Source organism: Heliangelus exortis, chromosome 4 (genome assembly GCF_036169615.1).
Source record: "Heliangelus exortis chromosome 4, bHelExo1.hap1, whole genome shotgun sequence".
NCBI lineage: Eukaryota > Metazoa > Chordata > Aves > Apodiformes > Trochilidae > Heliangelus > Heliangelus exortis.
The window spans coordinates 29,171,629-29,177,628 of NC_092425.1; positions in this window are offsets into that span (position 1 = coordinate 29,171,629).

Below are 6,000 nucleotides of genomic sequence, written 5' to 3' on the forward strand. Positions count from 1 at the left end.
GTCCTTTAACCCATTTATACATTTAGTTCTGTAACATTGTATAGCACCATACTGCCAAAGTGAGATAAGTTGACCCCTAGAAGCAGGATCCATGCCCTTGATTTAGAGACCTCGGCTTTCTCTTGAAAAAGATAAAGAAAGTCTAAGATCCTTTTTAGTATCCAGCCTTTCCATGCCCCTCTTCACTTTCTGTTGAATGGGGAGGTTAGAGTTCCCCTCTTGAGTACTGAGGAGCTGGGCTAACAGGAAGGGAGAGGCACCTAAACACCTCAGGTTAGGAGAGGTGACTCAGATCTCTTCAGGCTATGAGATTACAAGTGGCTTCTTAACAGTTTTGTCACATATTCAAGAGTTTCTGGGGCCCTAAAACCAAAGCTCTGACATCTGAAACAAGCAGATGGAGAGAGCAGATGCCTGTGAATAAAGGGGGCACACTGTCACCATAAAAAAAAAAAAAAAAAAAAAAAAAAAGCTACGTGGTATGGGAAGCTTGGTGAAATATAAATACAGGTGTTGAGGACAGCACAGAGCATGCTAGTTGGGGGACAGTGTCAACACTAAGTGGATGTAGGCATTTATCTAGGCTCAACAGCAGGGCAAAAAAGAACTGTATCATGTCAGAGGCAATGTTCACATGCACTAGAGGGCCTGGAAATGTTAGTACCTGATCCTTTGACGGGTGATGCAGTAATACACAGGTTCTTTCCCTGTCTAAAAGCAGAGAAAGACTGGCTCACAGTCCCTTGTTTCTTATAAATGTAAGGAATCTGTTTTAGGGGGAAATTCGGTAGGTGAGGTAAGGTATGAGTGAAAGCAGACTTCAGTCTGTGTGGTAGTTAGATGTGTAGCACTGAATTGGTGAAAAAAGTGAACAAATCTAGGCAAAGCCTGGAAAGCTGAAGTTAACACAGTAAACTAAGCAGAATATAATGGAAGATGAGGTTGATGAATGTTTTTTGGTTGTGCAGTTTTCTTTTCTTCAGAAGTTAAGAGGTATGCTTCTATGACTTGTTTGAATTTTCTACTTAAAGGAAGCATCTCTGTGCTGTTTGTTTGACTGTATTGAACATCTATCAGTAATTGGAGGTAAGATAAACTATGACATAAATTAATGTAAAGAGATATATATATAGATGTATATGTACATATATGTACAAAATACAAAGAGTTAGCCATACAGTCTAGCTTTACTGTTATCCTAAAAACATTGGAAAGTATTGTCTGTGATGTACCTTCCTTTATTAGTCAAATGGTGAGTACAAGTAGGTCACTTCATTTTCATCTGTCTTCTTGTCAAGTTTCAAATAAACAAACAAAAAAACAACACTTGAATCCATGGTAAATCTTACATAGAATCTGCACCTCTGTTAGGCAAGATGCAAATGAGAGTAAATTGATGTGAAGACATGGGAGAGGAAAGCAATTAAAATGGAGTGAAAATGTGGCTTCTAATTAAGATGTATAGTATATTAGTGACTTAATTTCTCAGGTTATTAATGGCTATAAAATAAATGTCTATATGACACAACCTTTCCAGCTTCTGACTTTTAATGGCAAGTCAAAGCCCTTGACATTTCCAGTGTGCTCAGTAATACAGACATCCAAGTTCCTAAAGAAAAAGGAAGAATTTTTCCCTTTTTAGTTAGGGTCAAATTCATAAACTTCCAACTCCGCAGAGATAGGTCAAATGCAAATATGGATGCACAAAACTATAATGTGATTTTTTGCACTGTGATTAAACCAATTATGCAGGGAAACCTGTTGACTCCCACTGCTTTGGGCTGAGTTTTGTATCTTTTAGGCTATGGAGGTGATCCTGAAGAAACTGAACTGTTTATCTGGATACCAAAGAATTACTGAGTCAGGTAATGTTCCACATGACTGTTTTAAACCTTAGTCTTAATATAAGCAGGATTGGATGATCGAAAAGCTGTGTTAGTACCCTCCTCAATGAAGTTCATACTCCAGCTAACTCCATAAGAAAAAACAATTTTATTCTAAACAACCATAACACGGCATTTAGGCAGGAGAAAAGTACCATCAATCACTTGTTGTTATCCCACAGACAGCACTACATACACCAGTGATGTGCTCAGAAGGCAGGAAGACCCAGATGAATTGGTAGTTCATCTGTTGTTTTTTTGTTTCACTTTATAAACTAAAATATTGTAGAGATATAAACCATTGAGTAGCTACCTTTTCAGCTGTGAAACTCAAGCATATCAAAAGGCCTAAACAACAAAGGATAAATTTACATAATTTTACAGGGAAATATATGAGACTAGTATTAAAATTAAAACTTAATATTGCACACTTGTGTTAGCAGCAAGGTAATAATCTTTAATTTATGTGCTCAGTCTAGAGAATGATGTGACAATTAAATTTTACTTATGTATAAGCAAAAAAAAACTATATAACTCAATGCAGAATATGTATTTGCTGTAAAAGAAACTGAATAGTTCAGGGTTCTGAAAGAAGAATATTAAAGGGAATAGAGCTGATATTGGCCATTAATATATTAACTTTTCTGAGAGAGATGAATAGCCTTACCTATGTAATTTTATGAGTTATTTTATAAGACAGACCTAATACAAACTGTGTCTTTAACTACCTAAAAATCATCAGAAAACCATTATTTTCTCAATTAATCTCAAACAATTACCATCTGTTGAGAAAAATTATGTGTTCTGTTGAAATTGATGAAAATTTATGCAGACAGTGAAGTCATGCCAGATAGTGAATAATAATAAACATAAAAAAACTGAATAAAAAAATCCCAAACACTTTGGAAATTAAAAATTGCAGCAAAAGGTTCAATTTAGTATGCTAATTGCTTTTTCCTGGCTTCTGAAAGACTTAAAGTGACATCTTTTCTTTTAACTAATTTATCTCAACAAAGTATGTTGACAGGGATGTTTGTGCATGTAATGTCATTAAGGGTAATGTTATTAGCTTTCAGAGCTAAAAAAGATGGTTACATCTTTCTGTGTATCCAAAGCAGTAGAATTTTACCAAGCAATTCTTGCCTCCAGCTCAGGAAGCTACAGATTGATACCTACAGAATAAGTTTTAATACTTATTTAAGCCCTCAAAGTAATGACAAAGCCTGGTTATTGCTTGGAACAATGTTATTAGTTTGGGCAGGGTAAAGCATTTTGAATTTTTACTTATGAAAGAGAAAATGTTGTCATTAATATGTATGTATCTTAGGGCTATTTAAGCCATTCTTGTCAACTGAGGCATTTATTGACTACAGTTGATCATCATTATTTGTCAAATAGAAAGCAGTAATTTTCAATTTGTATTATAATAACAAGTTAAATAAAATCTAAATAGGCTTGCTATTTATATTCTGCTGCATTACAATGGAAATTATTCCCATTTGTATGCACTGAACTTGATGAAGTAATATGGACAGAGTCTGATTCTGTTCAGCTGTCATTTGTGTCATAAAAGAGAGAATTCATCCACCAGAATCAGTTCATCTACACTTTTCATTCAGTGATCTAAGTGTTGAAAGGAAGGTGTAAATAAAAGGGAATTAAGATTTCCCTACACTTCAGTCTTTTAAGATTCATTTTTCTACGTGTTGTTATATTCAGCCACACACGATGATAATGGAGCTCTGAAATAACAACAGAAGCATCCTTATGACTCCAATAAAATTATTCTTTTTATGAAATAAAAATAGCATCCCACTTCCTTTCTCCTGTTCTAGCCTTGCTTATTTACCACTTAAATGTCAGTAGCTGCAGTAACTTAACCTTTGGTGTTGTTCTAATGGACCTGCAATTAAACAGCAAGATTTTCATTGGTCTCTGTTAGAGTGGAACAGTGCCAGTCACTGCAAAGTGAGGCATCCCATTTGTATGTTTGTACCAACATACTATGGGCTGTGCACAGGCAATGAATTATTGATCAAACAGTTGTTATAAATCGGAGCATCTAGTTTTGCTACCAGCACCAATCCTCAGATCTTTGAAAGCTAAAATGTAATTAGTGTATTCATATAGAATTCATAAACTAAAACTAGGCGACTGCCTGCAAACAACTGCATAAGAAAAAAATCAACAAGAAAAAACTCATTAAGAATTATAATATTTTGTCAGATTTTATGACCTGCACTTCTCCCTAATGTGCCCTTCTTCTGTCAACATTCAAAACCTTGGTACAGATTTGCCCAGACAAGTTGGTTCTTAGTTTGATCAGAGAAAGAAAATCATACGATTCCACTAAATCTTCTGACAGCTCTGCTGTCAGGGCTGTCAGGCTGGGATATGTACTTTACATTAAATGAAGCAGAATATAGTAATATAGAAGGGGCTGTAAGAGTCTCTTCATAACAATGATTTATTTATTTTTTGCATTAAATATGCCTCTGAGCTGTCAAATGATGGAAGATTATTGCTGTTGTTTATTGCTAATATTATTAACATGCCTATGATCCAATTGTTTTTCTGCCATACACAGTTTTGCCAGGGAATTTAACTATGAGTATGGTTAGAGAGCAATCAGCAGTGGGACTCCAGCATAGCAGGTCAGCTGTACTCTGCTGTGGGTAGCAGCAGCAGTGAAATCACTGCAGCTTGCACTGTAGATTCCTGGTCCATTCCTTATATGATCTTAAGATCTTACTCCTGTATGGCTTTATGCTGTCCCCACTGCATCTGGCAGTACTACAGTGATGGTGATGAAGCCAAGCCAGGCAGATTGATGCTTAGGCAGCAACATCTCAGATATGACAGTTGCCTTCCAACACATGAAGGGAACCTACAGGAATGCTGGAGAGGGACTTTTCATAAGTGTCCAGTGATAGGACAGGGAGAAATGGTTTTAAACTGAAAGAGAATAGGTTTAGACTGGATCTTAGGAAGAAGTCCTTCAGTAGAAGGCTGGTAAAGCTCTGGAACAGATTGTCCAGAGGAGCTGTGGATGCCCTCTCCCTGGAGGCATTCAAGGCCAGGTTGGATGAGGCTTTGAGCAACCTTGTCTAGTTGAGAGGTGTCCCTGCCTGTGGCAGGGAGTTGGAGTAAATAATCTCTCTAAGGTCCCTTCCAACCTAAGCCATTCTACAATGATATAGGACAAGGTGGAAGCAAGACAGGCAGGCAGGCAGTGGAAGAATCAGAGAGGCTTGGTATTACATCCACAGTGGTCACAGGACACCAGCTACTACCTAGTAATGACTTTATTCAAGGCTTGCTGTAAAAAGGAGATTATGAAATTAAAGGAAAAATACAGATGTTACTCTTGCAGAGTCCTTTTAAATCTCAAAGGCAACAATGGAGAAACCCAAGCTGGACCAGCTAAACAGATTTATCAAAGTAGATTGGGTAAGAGGGAAAAGCTTTTCAGAAGACCAGAAGAACAAGCCAGAGACATGAGAAGCTGAGAGTGACCTGTCCACAAAAATGGGCTAGAAACATGAGTTTCCAAAAAAAAAAAAAAAAAAAAGCAAGAGTCCTTAGCATTACATCAACAAATACAGAGCAACAGCAAAAATTACCATCAGAATCCAGCCTATACCCAACATATTTTTCTGCTGAATACCTGAGATGGACAATGTGTCCATTGTAGAGCATTAATTCACAACTTCTTTTTTTATGAACATGTAAAATTACAAAGTGAATAGCCTAATTTATATCCCTGGAGGATTTAGGATTCTTTGCTTCTATTATTCTGCAAGTCCTTCCAAACCCTTGCTGCAGAGCTCAAACTGAGCAGTATCACAGAAAGTAAGACTTACAGGAATATCAAGCACAGGTGTGTTAAAAGGAGATATTAGACTTCCAATATGTTTACTTTAATATTGGAAAAATTCTTTGTGCCATAGGAAATATTTATAATTAGTATGTAAATGTCTGTGTAATCCTATCATAATTACTGGTAATGTTTCCTTTCAAATAGTCATTATAGTGTCAAAAATAAAGCTGTTTTTTGAGCTGGTCTGTATTAATGAGGGCTACGGTGTTGTTAGTATTCTAGAAGTATGTTCAGGTT